Raw genomic sequence first — 20048 nt, forward strand, 5'->3', positions numbered from 1 at the left:
TTTTCCATGCGCATTATCTTGTTGACCTTCGAAATCCAGAGGGAGAGAGGAGGAGGATCCACTCGTTTCCAAAAAAGGGGGATACAAGCCCGGGCAGCGAGGATCAGGAATCTAAGTAGGGAACGCTTAAAGACCTTAACAGAAGACTCACAATGATTAAGGAGGAACAGGGCAGGGCCCAAATGGTGAGAAGTTTCAGTAAGCTGGAGGGTTATCCGCTTGACCCCCTCCCAGAAGGACGAAAGGGCAGGACAGGACCAAAAAATGTGTAGCAGCGTGCCTTCCTCGTCGCCACAGCGCCAACATAATGGGGAGACCTGAGGAAACATAGCATGGAGTCTCGTAGGAACCCTATACCATCGGGACAAGATTTTGTAGCTGGCCTCCTGGTGGCGAGAGCTGATGGAAGCAGTATGAGAAAGACGAAAAATGCGCCTACGCTGCTCCTGAGAGAGGGAAAGGGATAAGTCAGATTCCCATTTCAACAAGAACGGCGGAACAAAGTCCTCCGGAGGTTCAACCAGGATCCGGTAAGTGAGCGAGAGGGAGTGGCGAAGGGGGCCAGCACCAACACAAATCTTCTCCAAGGGGGTAGGTTCGACGCGGAACTCTGCAGGAGCAGGGAGAGAATGTAAAAAGTGACGAAGTTACATCCCCCGCCAAGCATCCAAAGGGGGCAGCTCAGGAGGGGCCTGGGAATTCAGAAGTGTAGTCCATCCCCCAGCGTCCTGGACAGAATATCTTTTTAAACATTATACTGTACCATTGAATGGGTTATTTGTGTAATAAACAGATATGTTAGAGAGGATCTTTCACCAACCTCCACCAATTCAAGTTCTTAGCATCTGTTAATAAACACTGCTCCACTGATTCCAGCGCAGTTGGAATGTTCACTCTACCCCCCACCATTCCTGAGCAACAAAGGGAGTTAGTTTTGGAGTCTGATGTGCTATTTAATCTCTGTAATGTCAGAAGGGCAAGTGTCAGGCAGGAGGTGTGACACAGATCTTCAATCAGAGTTAGAATCACACCCCTTGTCTGTTCTTACCTGATACCGCCCTTCTGACAGTGCAGAGACTAAATAGCATATCAGACATCAAAACTAACAGTACTGATTGCTTGGGAATGGGGGGGGGGGGTAGGCTACAGAAAAAAATCTGCTCCAAAATCAATGGAAAAGCACCTATTAATTAAGATTTGCCAAGAGTTAGTGGAGGTGGTGAATGGTCTTCTTCAAGTCTTCCTCCTCTTAAGAGAGAGTCACACTAACTACTTATTGAGCAACCTTGTCTATTGCTGAGCAACTCTGTCTATTATATTTCAAAAAAAAAAAAATAATATTTTTGCTGTCACTCACCATATGAAACCAAGAAGTCTTCAGGGTGTGCAATCCGTGCCCCGGGACTCATCGGAGCTTGGTAATGTACATTGTTGCCAAAAAAGGAAATACGTATTCCACAACCCGGCTTCTTTAAAATTTAACTTTTAATCCATAGAATCAATTAAAATTAAAGTGTGCAAAAAGATGGAAAACACATACAAGAAGGGTGAAAAAAGCGAGATAAAATAACGCAACTAACGCGTTTCGAGATTAAACAATCTCTTAATCATAGCATGATTCAATCCTCTGCTCTTGAGAGTTATCGACAGACTGCGTCTTTTTATATCCTACTCAAACCATGTGATACAGATAATTGATTTGGGTCCACACCCAATATTCAAATGCGTCTAAAGTGCAATGGCAAAAGTTACACACCTTGCTTGGTATGCTATAAACGACCACATTATATCAATGACACCATAAATAACGATATGAATACAACGCAACTATAAGATGTAACACCATATTGATAGACATTGGCTTAGGTTCGAATACATCGTAAATACATATCAATAGAGATAAATGCTAAGCATTCTTGAAGAAAATAAATAACAACTTACTACAGGTTCAATGGGAATTCTATGTTTTCTACAAGTCAGCTACTACATGAAGTGTGAGTGAACTTTTACTCACCTATGGACTTAAGGATGTAAACCAATTTAAAATCCTTGATCCCAGTATATACATGGATCTCCGAACAAGGCCCATAACGCATACCAGCATCTAGAGGTCACGTGTGAACGTCAACCTGTACGTATAAAGGTAAGTAACCATGGAGACGTACGGATGCAGGAAACCTTATGTCTGGACGTCCCATAAGCTCACATGACGTAAAGCCAAATAACAGGGGAATATCAAATGCGGACCAAAAGAAAGAATGAGAAAATGAATAAATAAATAAATACTGTATATATATCTCTACTGTCCATTAATGTGTGAATATTTGAAACGCATCTAAATTAAATTGCCAGTAGATTGTAAAAAGATGCGCAATTGTAACTCTATTCTATCGGACTGGTTCCCGATGTCAATAAATATAGGATAGATCTGTGCGTATATTCATACCCTGTGGTTGTCTACAATCAAATTTCATGATCCATGAGGCTTCTTTGATGAAAAGTTTTTTTCTGTTGTTACCTCCCCTTACAGATTTGGGTATTGACTCAATGCCCCAAAAACGTAGGCTTTTAACAGAACCTTCATGTTTGATGCAAAAATGTTTGGATGCCCCTGACATATATTCTCCGAATGGTTTGGAGCTGTCCGATATATGTTCCAGAACCCTCGTTTTTAGGGGTCTAGATGTACATCCAATATAATCGACTTGACAATCCACACACTTGATACAGTATATTACGTTGGTGGAATTACAGTCTATGTGGCCATTAATTATATGACTTTGGTTGTTGCTATATGCTGTAACGTTCTTACAATCATAAGTGTGCCTACACACTCTACATTTAGGGTCCCCACATTTGTAAAAACCTATTTTAGATGTAAATTTTGTGGGATCATCGGGGGGTTGGAGATAACTGGGTGATAACATATCTCCCAAACTAGTGCCACGTTTAGGCACATATCGAATCCCTTGTTTTAAAATTTTGTTGGCTATGGGGTTGATCTCCAAAATAGGAAGATTCCTATTAATGATGGTCTTTATTTTGTTAAATTCAAGGCTATATGGGGTGGAAAATGTGAGTATATTATCCTTGGATTTCTTAGGGCTCGTCTTATTTAACAAATCCTCCCTGGATCTCAGACTCACTTTTTTGGACGCTCTATTGAGCATCCATTTTGGATACTCACGTTTCTTTAACCTATTAACTATTTCAGTACTGCTTCTCACATAATCTCCCTCCCTATTACAGGCCCTTTTTGCACGAGTTAACTCCCCCACGGGGATGCCCTTTATAGTCGAAAGCGGGTGGCTACTACCCGCCTTCAAAACAGCATTGCCAGCAGACGGTTTCCTGTAGAGGCTAGTGATGACACAGCCCTCCTCCACAGAACCTCTAAGTGTCAAATCCAAAAAATTAATGCAAGTTTGATTTTTTTCATAAGTAAATTTTAAACCAAAAGCATTGTTGTTCAAATAAAGAATAAATTCTGGTATGGGCGCTACATCTCCGAGCCACACAATCAGTATGTCGTCGATGTAGCGCCCATACCAGAACAAGTGAGTAAAAAAAGGATTGTTATCTGAAAAAATATATCTCTCCTCCCAACTTGCCAAAAATAAATTTGCTAGGGAGGGAGAGAACGGGGCTCCCATTGGAGCCCCGCACACCTGCAAATAATAATTGTCCAAAAAGAGAAAATAATTATGACTCAAAAGAAATTTAGTCATTTCTAAAATATACTCACAAATCTCACTGGCAAAATGACTGTATTTGTATAATTGATACGCTAATGCGTCAAGGGCATCCCCATGGGGGATACTAGGATATAGTGCACACACGTCACAGCATAGCCATGACATGTCATTATTCCAAGAAAATTTGTCAAAACACTTCAAAACCTCTTTGCTATCTCGAATATAACCACTTGTTCTACTGACAAGAGGTTGCAGTATGGAATCCAACCATATACCCGATCTTTCCAATAGGGAGTTATTCCCTGAGATAATGGGTCTTAATGGTATAGGGCGTTTGGTTTTATGGAGTTTAGGTAACCCATAGAGGGTCGGAACCGTAGGTGTAATATTTAGCAAATATTTCAAATCCACTTCTCTAAAAATCCCAAGAGCCAGCCCCTCATCTAAAAGGTTTTTTAACTCTTCGGTATATTTCATTGTCGGGTTAAACGTCAGCTTCTTATATGTTTTTTCATCATTTAGGATCTCCAGACAACTATGGACATAATCAGTACGATCCATAATCACAACCTTCCCCCCTTTGTCCGCCCTTTTTATAACAATGTCATGGCGAGTTTTTAACTGTTTAAGGGCCCGATGTTCTTGGGGGGAAAGGTTGTGACACATGACCTTAGATCTAACTTCCTTGTCAAGAGCCTTTAATTCCTCTTCAATTTTTTGTTGGAAAATGAGGAAATTAGAGTCCCTACTTTGTATGGGGTAAAAATCTATGTTGGATCTGGTTACAGTAACCGAATCCCAATCACGAGGTTGATCCGAGTGACTGTACTCCAGATCTATGAGGCTCTGTACGGCCATGTGTTCCCTGACCGTATGGTTCAAAGATAATGACTTTCTGTCCTGTACAATGGCATCCTGAAAAGTAGAATTGATATTTATACCATTATCAGCATTAACCTCATTCTTAAAGAAATGTTTTTTTATCGTAAGGGATCTAACAAAGCGGTTCACATCCAGGAGTGTCCTGAAAAAGTCAAAATGTTTATTAGGTACGAAATTCATGCCTCTGCCCAAGAGATTCAATTCAGCATCTGTTAGAATTTTAGATGACAAATTCTCAACACTACTGTCCATAAGTAATGGTTCTGCCTCAATCAAAGGTCCCGGTATATCTGTACTTAAAACTTTTTTGAGCGGGTGACATAACGAGGTCTTTTTCGTCTCGCGTCCAATTCTTCCTCTCGCTCCTCCTCTCCGTTTTTTGAAAAAGGATCGCTATTCAGAGTTGATTCCCTGATTCTCCTTGGGTCAGCTCTAGATTCAAAAACATCGGACGAGTGGCTAGGTCTTTCGTTCAGAAAAGATGATGTAGATACCATAGAGTCATTAGATGTAAATGAGACATTCCTTTTACTGTAGGATCGCACACCCCCTTTTCCTCTACGGTTGTTTTTTAGAATTGATCTGGGAAATGGGGAGGAAACATCCATGCGTTTTTTGTAAACATAACCGGTTGCATAGTCCTGCGAATCACGCTCAAATTTGCGTTTCTTTATCTGCATTATATTTTCCTCCAATTTCTCCAGTTTGGCTTGGATATTTTCATCCCATTTTTTAAGAGATTCTGAAAGATTAATCTTATCCAACTGTCCTTGTATGTCAGCAATCTCACCCTGTACTTTAACAATCTTTTCATTCTCATGTTTCACAATAAGTTGCATCAACCTCATGGAACAATCACTGAGTATTCTATTCCAATTTTCCATGAAGTTTTCATCAGCCTGAAAAGTGGGGCTCTTATAAATACGCAATCCCCTCGGGATCATTCCTTTGTCAATATATTGACTCAATGTAACTTGATCCCAAAAAATCTTTAGTTCCTGTGTCATTAATTTTTCTTTCTTGCGGATGAGTTCCTTATTATTGACAAAATCAACTGTATCAGTGTTATCAGTACCCCCAAAAATTGAGGCAATCTTTTTCCGTCTGTCACTCTCCATCTCATATAATCAAACAAAATCTGCACAGGAGTATACAGCAATGAAAGAGTCCTATGAATTATATTTCAAAAAAAAAAAAAATAATGTTTTTGCTGTCACTCACCATATGAAACCAAGAAGTCTTCAGGGTGTGCAATCCGTGCCCCGGGACTCATCGGAGCTTGGTAATGTACATTGTTGCCAAAAAAGGAAATACGTATTCCAAATTTACATCTAAAATAGGTTTTTACAAATGTGGGGACCCTAAATGTAGAGTGTGTAGGCACACTTATGATTGTAAGAACGTTACAGCATATAGCAACAACCAAAGTCATATAATTAATGGCCACATAGACTGTAATTCCACCAACGTAATATACTGTATCAAGTGTGTGGATTGTCAAGTCGATTATATTGGATGTACATCTAGACCCCTAAAAACGAGGGTTCTGGAACATATATCGGACAGCTCCAAACCATTCGGAGAATATATGTCAGGGGCATCCAAACATTTTTGCATCAAACATGAAGGTTCTGTTAAAAGCCTACGTTTTTGGGGCATTGAGTCAATACCCAAATCTGTAAGGGGAGGTAACAACAGAAAAAAACTTTTCATCAAAGAAGCCTCATGGATCATGAAATTTGATTGTAGACAACCACAGGGTATGAATATACGCACAGATCTATCCTATATTTATTGACATCGGGAACCAGTCCGATAGAATAGAGTTACAATTGCGCATCTTTTTACAATCTACTGGCAATTTAATTTAGATGCGTTTCAAATATTCACACATTAATGGACAGTAGAGATATATATACAGTATTTATTTATTTATTCATTTTCTCATTCTTTCTTTTGGTCCGCATTTGATATTCCCCTGTTATTTGGCTTTACATCATGTGAGCTTATGGGACGTCCAGACATAAGGTTTCCTGCATCCGTACGTCTCCATGGTTACTTACCTTTATACGTACAGGTTGACGTTCACACGTGACCTCTAGATGCTGGTATGCGTTATGGGCCTTGTTCGGAGATCCATGTATATACTGGGATCAAGGATTTTAAATTGGTTTACATCCTTAAGTCCATAGGTGAGTAAAAGTTCACTCACACTTCATGTAGTAGCTGACTTGTAGAAAACATAGAATTCCCATTGAACCTGTAGTAAGTTGTTATTTATTTTCTTCAAGAATGCTTAGCATTTATCTCTATTGATATGTATTTACGATGTATTCGAACCTAAGCCAATGTCTATCAATATGGTGTTACATCTTATAGTTGCGTTGTATTCATATCGTTATTTATGGTGTCATTGATATAATGTGGTCGTTTATAGCATACCAAGCAAGGTGTGTAACTTTTGCCATTGCACTTTAGACGCATTTGAATATTGGGTGTGGACCCAAATCAATTATCTGTATCACATGGTTTGAGTAGGATATAAAAAGACGCAGTCTGTCGATAACTCTCAAGAGCAGAGGATTGAATCATGCTATGATTAAGAGATTGTTTAATCTCGAAACGCGTTAGTTGCGTTATTTTATCTCGCTTTTTTCACCCTTCTTGTATGTGTTTTCCATCTTTTTGCACACTTTAATTTTAATTGATTCTATGGATTAAAAGTTAAATTTTAAAGAAGCCGGGTTGTGGAATACGTATTTCCTTTTTTGGCAACTCTGTCTATTGCTTATGGACACATTTGCCAATATTCACTGCCATTTGTTCGGGAAGGAGAGCATGTTTATGGGCAACACATCCCATGTCCCACAAGACCAAGCTACTTTTAGGGCACAATTCTCTTTTGTGATGTGAGTATAAAAAAGTGCCATGGCTTTTTGTGATTTAACAGGAACGTAACATACCATGTCACCTAGAGAATAATAGAAAGCTGCCCAGGCCCAGAGATTTCCCAGCTGTTTTGGGAGTCCAGAACATGTGCCTTTATTTTGATATCCTCCCAGATGTTTGGGAGGACATATGGGTTTTCTAAACTAGACATCCATTCAGGATCAGGAATATTCCATCTAATATATTATTCTTTTATTGCACTTCCCTGAACTATTGTGGGGTTCTCAAGGTTTCCCAATAAGGTGCTACTTTTATAGCTCTACCCAATGTTTCACTAGCATCTCATTTCAGTTTTCTGGTAACCTATCATTCAGATTGTTATAGCAGAGTATTGAGTTATCAGTCCACCTTATTTAATATGAAGTACATTGTGCATGGCTTTGAGATGAAGTTTTTATAGCGGAATGTGTTTTGAGTTTAAGAGTTTCAGGAAAGCTTTATTCATATTTTTTATGGTGATACAAAAAAATTGATGCTTATTCAGGAGATATGGTAAGTTTGTCATTCTAGGTTACTGGAGACCTCAGTGACTTGGAAAGCTTTGTAAGCTCATAAATAGTTATTAGGAGCCACTTTGTTTTATGAGAGTGTTTTGTGACTATCTGCGCGTTCATCTCATTTCGAGTGAGCAAACATGACCTGGGCCAGGAAGTTGTTGTACATCATAGGGAGATTGTTCACAAACGGCAGCCTATTTCTAGGGAGGAAGCCAAGCACGTAGGGCAATGGATGCGAACCAAAGGCTTCAGCACTAAATATAATTAGCAGGATTACACTGAGCAGGCAATAAAGAGACAGCCTGGAGAGGGCACATGAAGGGAGCTGCCGCTATGGGAAGTGCAAGCGTGAAATACGGTGGAGTGCTTACTAAATCTTAGTCACGGGCACCGCAGGCTATGTATTGTTTTAAACTTAATACTGGTTTGGTTATATCAAATGTGACTTTATTCTATGGTGATAGCTAGGTTTTCTGTAACTCAATAGGTTGTTGTCCAGTGAAGAAAAATTATTTTGAAATTTTGTGCAATATTTTTCAAAGTGTCATATTCATTGATCTACCACTACTCCTGTGCCAATGCTGCCCAATCCTCTGCTAAGTTCTACATAAAAAAATTACAAACCAGAAAAAGAACCTACATGGCCAGACCATCTGTGGTTGGAGATTGCAGAGGTGAGAATTGTCTTAAAAAAAAAACAAAAAAAAAACTTTTTGTCTTTGCTATACAACTCCTATAATATTGAAAATTTTGTGTGTAGCCTGAGTGTTAGATATATTAAAAAATCCAATTTTCTTTGATAGATACTCTTCCACTCTGAGTATATGGTTAGGGTTGAGCCGATCTTGAAATTTCAGGATCGTTTTTATAATCCGATTTTAGATCATTTTCCAGCTGATCGTTATCGCGATCGTGAAATTTGCTTGATCGCCGATCGGGATCGGATCTTTCCCGATCCCGATCGCTCAACCCTATATATGGTATTTGGAAATTAGTTTTCCAGAACAATCCATAGTAAATATTACATCTGCAACAATGTAGCAAAGCACATTTTTAATATTCAATAGGGTTGAGCTGATCTTGACCTTTCAGGATCGATTTTAAAATCCGATTTCCGATCATTTTTCATTCGAACCTGATCTCGATCCCAATTCCGATCCCAATGCAAGTCAATGGGATTTTTTTATTAATCTGAGATCGGATTTTAAAAGCAATCCTATTCACTATACAGCATGGAATCTAACAATTGAATGCTTTAATTGTTAGAATCCACGCTGTGTAGTGAATCACTAAGTAGCCAGAGGATTTTTTTTTAATCCTCTGGCTACTTAGTCCCCCCTGGTGTCCACTTACCTGCAGAGATGGCTGCTCCGGTGCCCGGTGTTCTCCTTCTTCTTCGCCTCGCTGCCACTCCACGCTGCTCTTCTCGCCTCGCTGCCCCCTGCCTCCCAGATTAGTAGAGTGTGGGCAGGTTAGGAGAGTGTAGGCGGGTACTGGGAGGGGACACGTCACGTGTACCCACCCATACTCTCATAAGCCACAAGCCCCGTCTTCCTAGCTCTTTAAACACTAACCCGGGAGGCAGCAGCAGCGAGACGAGAAGAGCAGCGTGGAGCAGCAGCGAGACGAAGAAGAAGGACACCGGGCACCGGAGCAGCCATGTCTGGAGGTAAGTAGCTACTAGAGATGTTAGTTTAGTCTCCCATTAGAATGAATGGAGGCAGCCAGCGCGCAGGGGGGTTAAGGCTGTGTGCTGGCTGCTTCCATTCATTCCTATGGAACCGCAGCGGAGCCTTCACACTGAGTATACACTCCACTCAGAATGAGCGTAGCGTATATTCAGTATGAAGGCTAAGCAAAGCATTGTGGGAAATAGTACCGATCTCGATCCCACCTAAAAAGATCATGTTCGGAATTCTGATCGCGATCGTGAAATTTTCTCGATCGCCGATCGGAATCCGATCTTTTCCGAACACGATCACTCAACCCTAATATTCAATTATTGTATTACTGAGTGTTCTCCCACTTTAGGCTAAAGCCATTGGGGATGTGTCCATAGATGTAGCCGAATTCAGCTTCTAACTGCAATTCTAGGATGAGCTGGCCCGGCTTTCAACCACTATATTTCTGCAATGTATGGATGGGATTTGTCAAAGTCCTATCCACTACAATTGTACTGAACTTTGCATTGGGTTAGTAACCACCAGTTGCCCTGTAGCTACACACTATAAACTCCCTCTGTGTATCCTTGGCCTTACACTCTCATCGCTACTCCATCTTTCTCTAAATCCATAATGAGCATTTATTAGGTCTACCATTTGAATACCTACTTGTATTTGAACCTTTAAAAATCTAATAAAGAAGAATAAAGGCCGATGTGTATTCATTTTGTATCTATTGCCTGATGTCAGTCTTTCCTACATGGATTTCATTTAGTATAACAATTTCATTACAGTTTCTGATAATTAATAAAAAAAAATTTCCATCATTTATTCAAAGCAGACAAGAAGTTATTACGGTAACTGCTAACTTGTACTGATACATAGGCAAATTTCACAGATTGTTAATAGACTGCTTTCCTCACATCAGTCCTTTTATTACAATATATCAATTCTAGAGCCATTCCTGTGATTAAAGGGATTTTCAAAGATAAAAAAAATAGGCCTAGTGCAATGAATTGTGATTTTATTAAAAGGAAAAAAATACATGTCCATTTAATCCCATGCCGCTCCAGTTCTCCATATCAGCCTTTGCTTACTTGTCTGCAAAAATGACCTTCCCTGTATACCTATATCACCACTACATCCATTCACTGGTCCTCAGTAGAGATGAGTGAATAGTGTTCGATCGAGTAGGTGTTCGATCGAATACTACGGTATTCGAGATACTCGTACTCGATTGAACACTACTAGCTGTTCGAAGTTTAAGGTTCGATGCAGAACCAGTGTTGATTGGCAGAATGCTATACATTCTGCCAATCAAGGTTGGTTCTTCTCTTACCTTAAGAAGTCTTCTTCGTGCAGTGTCCCCGCGGCGTCTTCCGGCTGGAATTCACTCTGACTGCTCTGCCGAATTTTGCGTACCCCTGAAACAAGCATTTCCCTCCATAGACTATGGGGTTTGAAATCCGTTCGAACAGTCGAACAGTGTGTGGCTGTTCGAATCGGATTTCGAACCCCGGACATTTTAGTGTTCGCTCATCTCTAGTCCTCAGTAGTCTTGTGCCCTATACCCCAAAGACTAGTGATTTATTGCCATGGTGTGAGTATACTGTATAGGTATACCATCACTGCAACCAAGTAAAGAAAGTCTGGGGAGGGGACCAGACGAGTGTCAGGGATAACATGAGTCACTATATAGGTTCTTTTGTTATTTTATCAAAATTCCTTCCGGGCACATTATTGTAGAAAACACTCCTTTAAGGCCGGGTACAGATCTGTACAGTAGAAGTTTCCTGACCAACTGTGTGTTCCATGGTAGAGAACGGTACAGCCTCAGATTATTGTTTTTTTTCCCGGATACATATCTCAAGTGTTTGTTGTAAAATATACTTTATGTACTTGATATGACTCCGACTCTTCAGATATTTAAGATTGTTATTCTCTTCTAGTCTAATACTTTAGTAATTGCTTGAGTAGAAGCAACCAGAACAAAGCTATTAGATGGTAAAATGTCGTGATCGGCATTTACACAGGATGATTGCCCATTAGTTATGAACATAGATTATTTTATGGTTTATAGATTGCTAGGATAGCCTTATACCTGGTCCAAAAGATATAAATGATTGTGGTCATTATCAAATGGTCTGGATATCATTAATATCATACTGTGGAAACCAACTATTTATATAACCTGACACACTATAATGAGCCATTTCTAAGCAGGAAAGATTCTCTTTTCCTGTTGCTACTCATCATTTCTAACCATTCAATTTAAAGGTTCGGTAATAAATGCTCATATCTACCCATTCTTAATCTTATGTAGATGCTACTTTAAAACTTAAAGAGGACCTTTGATGTCCTCAGGCACACAAGGTTTTATATACGGCGCATTCAGCGCATTGTCGGCTTTCCTGTTATGTGCTCTGGGCCTGAAGATATCAGTGCCATTACCAATCTCGGCCCACTATCAGAAGGGTGATCCTGGCAGTCTAGCTGGGTTGTGAGGAACCCCTGGAGTGTCAGAGGGGACATTACATACTGCCCAGTGATGACGCTCCCTCTGACTGTACTTGTCCATAGACCAGTACTGGGGGGCGTTCTTCACAGCTTAGAGTCATCGCTGAATGGTATGGAACACTCACTCTGACTGTATTCATCTATAACCTGGTAATGGGGGTGTTTTTCACAGCTTAGCATCATTGATGGGCAGTAATGAATGCCCCCTCTGACAGTACAGGGCTATGGATGAGTACTGTCAGGGGGGGCATTCCTCACAGCCCAGCTAGACTTTTAGGAACACCCTTCTGACAGTGGGCAGAGATCGTTAACGGTACCGATATCTCCAGCCTTGGGGCAAATAACGGGAAAGCTGACAATGCACTGAATTCAGCACACTATTGGCTTTCTAGCGTTATTGGACATGAAAGGTCCTCTTTAACTAAACTTTCAAACAAATTTTTATTTTCTTGCAGTATTTAATAAATGTTGTAATATACTTTATTAATGAATTTTGCTCCCAAATAACTTTAATCATTCCTTTATTTCTATATTGTCAGCTGAAATCTGTATACCATTTCTCACTGGAGTATGACGGTGTGAGTTCTTATGTAATGCAGGGAAAGTGAGTCTGGGGGGTCAGGTCAGTTCAAACAGTTATTTCTCATGCAATATAAAACGTATTGGTTTTGGTGTCATAAGAAAGATTCTTATCTTTTATATGACATCAAGATAGCTGTCCATGTTGTATTTATAAGGATATCATCAGTTGACAAAACAGTCAGGATTGGAATATGTACATGTATATAAAATAAGGTAAAATAAGATAATCCTTTAATAGTCCCACCATTGGGAAATTTATTGTGTTACAACCCCATAGATAATACAGTAATACAAGAAAAAACAACATGCGAAAAGCTCCGAGGTAGAGACATTACAGTGACAATAGGTACATATAAAAAAGTAAAGGTAAAAAAATAGTAGAAGGGATATCATAAGTTGGAGATCTTTCAGTTCTCTGTATGGAGTGATCTCCACTTAGCCCAGTGTTTATTGTACAGCCTGACAGCGGTTGAGAGGAAGGACCTCCGATGATGCTTCTTCATTTAGTCGGTCACTGACTGTACTGCCCAGTGCTGTCACGGTCTAATACATGGGATGGGAGTTATTCTCCATGGTGGAGCTCACCACAGACAGTATCCTTCTGTCACCCACCACCTGTACTGGGTCCAGGAGACTCCTTAGGATAGAGCTGGTCCTTCTATAAAGTTGTTTCCAACCTTAACTGTGCTTTCAACTAATGAGATCTGTGCCAATACTAGTGTCATCTCAGTGTCATATGAAAGATGAAAATCTCATTCATTGTTTAAACTTTGAATGCCCAAGATATAACTGTTTGAAGAGAAATCTTTCCCCAATCCTCAGCTTTCCTGCATTTCACAAGAGCCTGTACTCAAATAGAAATCAGTCAGAGAAATGAGGAACAATATAGAAGGAAGAGAAAGTGACAGCCACAGGATTTCACAGATAGAAGCCAAATAAAGTATATTACAATATTTATTATTGTCTCAAATGCGACCAGAACATTTACACTTTAAAGCAAGTGAGTCCATCCAAACACAGCTTTCTAGGTAGTGGGTTTACAGGGTAGATTATAATGTCTGACTCCACCATTGGGATACCCAACAATCCCTAGAACAAGGGTCCCAAACCCTCATTCTCGCTCACTATAGTTGTGCAGACGGGAGGAATGGGAGGCTTAGGACCTTTGTTCCAGTGATCATGAGGGAACCAATGGAGGGGCCCCCAGAGATTTGACATTTATCCTGCGGGTAGGTGGCAAATGTCAATTACAGGCCAACTTCTTTGAAGAGAAAAATCGCAATAAAACCTGGAACTTCTTGTTGATATGGAACTGTAACTATGTCAATGCTTTGCTTAGACGTTTGTAGACAACTCCTGGGATGTATTCTTATATACTAGTAATTTGGGCTAGCTTTACGTCTTTTATGTCTTTGCAATGTTTCTTATGTTCTTATATTTCTTTGCCTCTCCTCACACCCCATCGATACCCGTTGAATATTACAGAGCAGATGTCTATTGTCTGAAGAGAGATTAACCTCTTCTAAAAGACATTACAATTGGAATTAGTATCATTTGGAAACTTGTAAACTGTATTCTTTCTGTACTTGAGTTTTTACAGCTTTAGATAAGTGACATTTTGAACAAGTGAAGGGGAGCTTTAAGCAGTATAAGAAGCAGAAACCTATTGAGTTGTAAAGGCTGCTTATGGTTATTGTCATCTGTGAACTTCTTGTTACTACAGTCAGAGACGTAATAATAGTCAATATCACATCATTAGGATAGAATTTAACAAGACACAGACAAAGACAGGTCCTCATCTACCAACTGAATTTTCTTAAGAAATCTTTTTAATCGCTTAAGTGCATTGGTATGTTAAAGCTTTGTACAACCCCGGACTTGTTTACAGCAATAATAGAGTTACAATAGATTTCTCTAACCATACGGTCCTCTTGTGATGTAGCTTTCCAATCATACTACATTGATTCTGGGGGAGGATATCTCTGAAAAAGTGTATCATAGGCCATATGCTAATGGATTTTGTTGTATGGTATTGTGATGGTTTACATAGTAATGCTTATCAAGGATTTCATATGTATTGTATTTGCAGTGAATGGAAATCTTGTACAAAGAAATAGATTTTATATGTAATAAAAGGTACTGGGGATGTTTGATAATCCTAACGTTAGATTTCTTTCCTACTGGTTAAGGAATATCCTTCTTAAAAGATAGAGAATAGGGGAGAGCATATGCACTACTGCTTCATTCACATATAGGACCTGGGGGTCAGATTTCCAGCAGTCAGACACTTATCTCCAATTGTGTGGATGGGGATACATCTTGTTTGTTGGTAAACCCTTTAAAGGGGTTTTCCGGGCATTTTTTTTTTTTTAAGTGAGGTATTTAAGGTATAATAAGGTATTATTTATTTAAGGTATAAAAGTGTTATTCATGGGTTAATAATTGCACCAAAATACCTTTAGCACTGTTTTGAGTAATTTCTGGTTTTCTCTCCTGACATTGCATTTGTTTACATGCTTCCCTAGCTTCCTGCTGTCCTAGGCTTCAACTCCCATGATCCCCTCTCACTCCCTCTCTCACACTCCCTCCCTGTTTCCACAGCTAACCCGTGGACTACTAGCCCTATCTATCTATCTATCTATCTATCTATCTATCTATCTATCTATCTATCTACCACACTCAGCCCCAATCCCCCCGCAATCATACTTACATGTCTTCTGTGTCCTGGAGATCAGCGTCTTCTTGCGCATGCGTAGTATGCGCTCTTTGCTTTTGCTGGTGACTGTACAAAGCTCTATTGTGCTGGCGCCCACGGAAATGAAGTGCCGCTTGGTGCCAGAAGAATGAAGATGAGTAAGTATGTAAGGAATGGAGGCGGGAAGGTTTTGTTGATGCTTCGTTTCCAGAAATGGGGAAGCAGAACATCACCGAAACATCAGAAAATGTGCCTGGGGGATCACATGATTGATTGATTAATTGATCTTCTATTTATCCCGACAACCCCTTTATGGCCAGGGCCCCAAACAGCGAAAACGCTGCAATTTAGCCATGACAAAAACCATTGCATTTTACAGTAGCTGCAAAGTAGATGGGATTAGCTAGAATCCCATTCCAGACGGAAAAGTCTACAGTCTAAGATGTTGAAATTAATCCATGGAGTCAAAAAAGCAAACAAAGAAATTCATCTAAATATTTGCAAATATCACCAGCTGCTTTCCCATGTTGGAACACTGAGACAAATGATGGGACGTGCGCTTGCTGAAATAACAGAGCGGCAAGAGGCGCAGATTAGGGACAGAGACTGATAGGGCGCCTTTTACTGATCTGATGTCTCTCTTCCATTGATTAGATTAGCAGCAGCTAATTGCTACCTTCCGATGACTGTAACATTTACTAAGTGATAAAAGACGACTGATAAATAAAAGCGGCATGGCATTTTCAGGTCATTATGCCAAAGTGGAAATGGCATCCAAAATGATGTAATGATCTGCTTTTTCATGTGCAATTACTCTTAACTCGCTGACTATATCAACTGTTTACAAGAGAATTCATCTCATGTGCCAAAATGCTCTGCGCTAAGTCTTTACCTTACTAGTTACAGAGTATTTAAGTATACCTAGAGATTTCCAAGTACTTAGCAATAACATCTATCTTTACAATTAAAGAATCTGCCACTTGCAAATCCTTTTAGATAGAGGAGTCGCTTGATGATAGGAAAATTTATTATGCTTTGTACTACAGTCATCTGGCGTACAAGGTATAAAAAAAATCTGATTTTGTGTAAACATTTGTGTCTTTTTTTCTCTTTTGCACCACCCACACAACTTTCATGGAAGGGGGTGTAGCATGGGTGGTGCACTAGATTTACTATCATTTACACCAGTTTAGTAATATAAGTGATGCCTGAAATCCACTCCAGCTGCCTGAGTTATTAAGAGGCATGTGGCACATCGTGAATGAAATGTACCCTCTGCCAGTGCAGGGGATATGATGACTGGTGTTAAATATTCCAGTTTTCATTAATCTCCTCCAAGAGGTTCTGCTGCTCAGACCCTTAGCAGTTAGTTGTAATGCGTGGGAAATCTATCAAGTCTTAATCTGTCCATCATCACCACAACAGGAGAAATGAAGTATTATATATGGACTGTCCATGTGATATATGGATATGCCAGGTCAATGGCATAACGATCAAATGGAGGTATACAGAGACCGTGGTCAGTTGGAGTTGGCCGGGGTTCGGGAAAGTCTTATTCCCTGACTACTAAACATATTGTTAATGGAATGGGGCCTGGCTCTGGGGAGGTGAATAAAAATAAGACATACTTTTAACTCACCTCTCCTAGGCTTATGACACGCCCCACCATTTTCTCCAGGGGTATTCCAGCCTGTGACTCAGGAGACACGCCCCAGACATCACTGCTGGGGCCTGTGATTGGGCCACAGAGGTCACATGGGGCACGCCGGTGTAATGACTTCAGCACGCAACACGTGACCACTGAAGCCCAATCACAGGCCCCAGCAGTGATGTCTGTGATGCGTCCCCTCAGTCGCATGTATTAAAAGCCTGAAGAAGATGCTGAAGAGAGCCAGACGAAGCGAGGAAGATAATATTACAGTTGTGCACTTTAAAACTGGATACTTTTCAAGTATCTGAGATACTGCAGCAGGACCTGTAAATGTCACTATCAAGAATACGATGTGGGGAGGGGCAAACAAATGGAATACTTTACTGGTACCATAGGGGGTTAGTATTGGTCCCTCTTCTTTTTAATATATTTATTAAAGACCTATAGAATTTCTATACTTGGAGGTGATCCTAGGCCCTGTAAAGTAGTTAACATGGACAAGGCTATTATAATGTTAGGGTGAGTTCACACGGAGGAAAGTGGCACGTGATATGGCACATAGACGCCGCGTGAGCTTTTGCGGCCCTTATACGCTCCCGGGATCATATACGCGGTGCTATTTTGCGGCCGTGATTCGTGACCATCAAACTTAACTGAACTTGAATTGTTTTGTAAAGAGGAATGGTCCAAAATCCCTTCATCCAGGATCCAGGAACTGATTAAAAGCTACAGGAAGCGACTAGAGGCTGTTATCTTTGCAAAAGGAGGATCTACTAAATATTAATGTCACTTTTCTGTTGAGGTACCCATACTTTTGCACTGGTCAAATTTTGGTTTAATGCATATTGCACATTTTCTGTTAGTACAATAAACCTCATTTCAATCCTGAAATATTACTGTGTCCATCAGTTATTAGATATATAAAACTGAAATGGCTGTTATAAACACCAAAATATTTAGAACTAAAAATGATTAAGATTAATAGGGGTGCCCAAACTTTTTCATAGGACTGTATATGTGCCAGATTGCGCTCCACTTTCCTCCATGTGAACTCACCCTTACATAGGATTTTGGGGAAGCATGGAAGGAGAAAAGGCAAAAGAAGTTTAAAGTAACTAAATGTAACATTATGTTCCTGAGATGGGGAAACAAAATGTACAAGTAACTACTAAATAGTAAAACACTAAGTAATACTAATCCTGAAAAAGACTCGTTGATACAGGTGGTCATAGTCAGTAAACTTAAAACTTACCTGTCATTTTAGGTGACTTCCTTACTACCTGTCGTTCAGGAGATACTGCCGTGTGTGTTCATGAGGAGTAGTACTATTTCTGGTCAATAATTGACTTGTATTCTGCAGTTTCTCCCTTTCCATGCTGTATCTAGAATTTGTAGTTCTCTCTAAATTCTAAAAGAGGATGAAGACTAGCTGCCATACACTGCATATAGTGAGCAGAGTAGGAGATAGCTCTATAATTGTCTGTCTCTCACAAAGAAACAACAGAAACATGCAGTACATAAATGGAGAACAGGGGCGTAACTAGCAAAACTGGGCTCCATAGGAAAATTTTGACCTGGACCCCCCCACACACACACACCATGGCAGCCTCTTACCTGGTCTCCACACAGTATAATGTCTCATTTACACACACACTATAATGTACCAAAGTGGGTTCCAGACAGTATAATATCCCATAGCAGCCCCTCCACATAGTATAATGTCTCATAGTGGCCCCTCCACACAGTTTTATATTCCCTCGTGCAGAACCCAAAATTTATGGGGTACACCACCCACAAAATAATATTATACTCTGGAGTCTTTTCAGTATCAGAGGCCCAGGGTCAGTGACAAACATAAAGACCAGTGGTACTTATCTTTTCTAGTCTCCAGCGCGGATCCCTGCTGTTTTTGACTGTCTTCAATAACGTGTTATGTGTGGGTTACGCAGGTGATTATGCATCACAATGCCGGCATGACCTACATGATGACAGCATGGAGTTGCAATGGAGCTCAGGTTCGCTCACCTTCCCTGGGCCTCCAATCAATAGATTTGTGGGTCTAAAGAGAGTATAATAATATCAGTATTTGTTGGGGTTCTCCTACTACGGCAGTACTTACGCCACTGATGGAAAAGTACCGAAAGGTTCTAATGTGATAGAAGCTTCTATGCAGCTTCGGCATCAGCCTAACTCTTTTTTTCTTTTATTTTCTGAATTTCCTGTTTACTCTTTTCCCCCCTTTATAGACTTGTATAGAGATGAATCATCTGAGTCATGTAACCTACAGTCCATCTCAAAATGGATAGAGCAGTGATTTAAAAAATGAACCTGCTTTAGCAGTGGAAGCAGAGAAACAGACTGATAACAGGAAGAGACATTTCTATACCTCCCAACTTTCAAAGGACAAAAAGAGGGATAAAATATGTGGCCACTATGCGCGCCACAGAAAATTTAGCTCCACCCACTTCTATATTGTCTCTAGTCATTCTCATTATTTTTTCTTTGTGCCCCCACACAGTATAATGCTCCTACAGTCACCAGAACGTTATATGTCCCCGCATTATAATGTTACCGTCCAATTGCCCCACATTATGAAGTCCATCTCTTCGTGCCCCAATTTAAACTGGGGAAAAATAGAGGGGGACGTTAAACTGGGGCAGCTGGAGGGGGACTGTGATGAACAGACCATCAGTTATGTATTTTCAGTCATGTATTTTTCTTCTGTGTAATATCACGTGCTCATGGTAACCCTTTTTGAGCACAGGAATGCAGTATTTCTGGTTAATCAAACCCTTTGTTCCCAAGAGAGGTACATACCCAGGCCTTTGTTTACACAAACGTGCTAATCTCATTATCTCTGCAGGAGTTGCCTGCACAGCAATAGCTGGAAGAGCCGGTGGCAAACAAACCACGGTCTGC

General features: G+C 40.2%; 1 protein-coding gene across 2 annotated transcripts in view; it reads left to right on the forward strand.

Annotated features, from left to right (window-relative positions):
* Positions 1 to 20048, forward strand: part of ASIC2 (acid sensing ion channel subunit 2) — a 560786-nt gene that overhangs the window by 297868 nt on the left and 242870 nt on the right. The gene's annotated exons all lie outside the window — the stretch shown is intronic.

The sequence above is a fragment of the Leptodactylus fuscus genome, chromosome 6, assembly GCF_031893055.1.
Source record: "Leptodactylus fuscus isolate aLepFus1 chromosome 6, aLepFus1.hap2, whole genome shotgun sequence".
NCBI classification, from domain to species: domain Eukaryota; kingdom Metazoa; phylum Chordata; class Amphibia; order Anura; family Leptodactylidae; genus Leptodactylus; species Leptodactylus fuscus.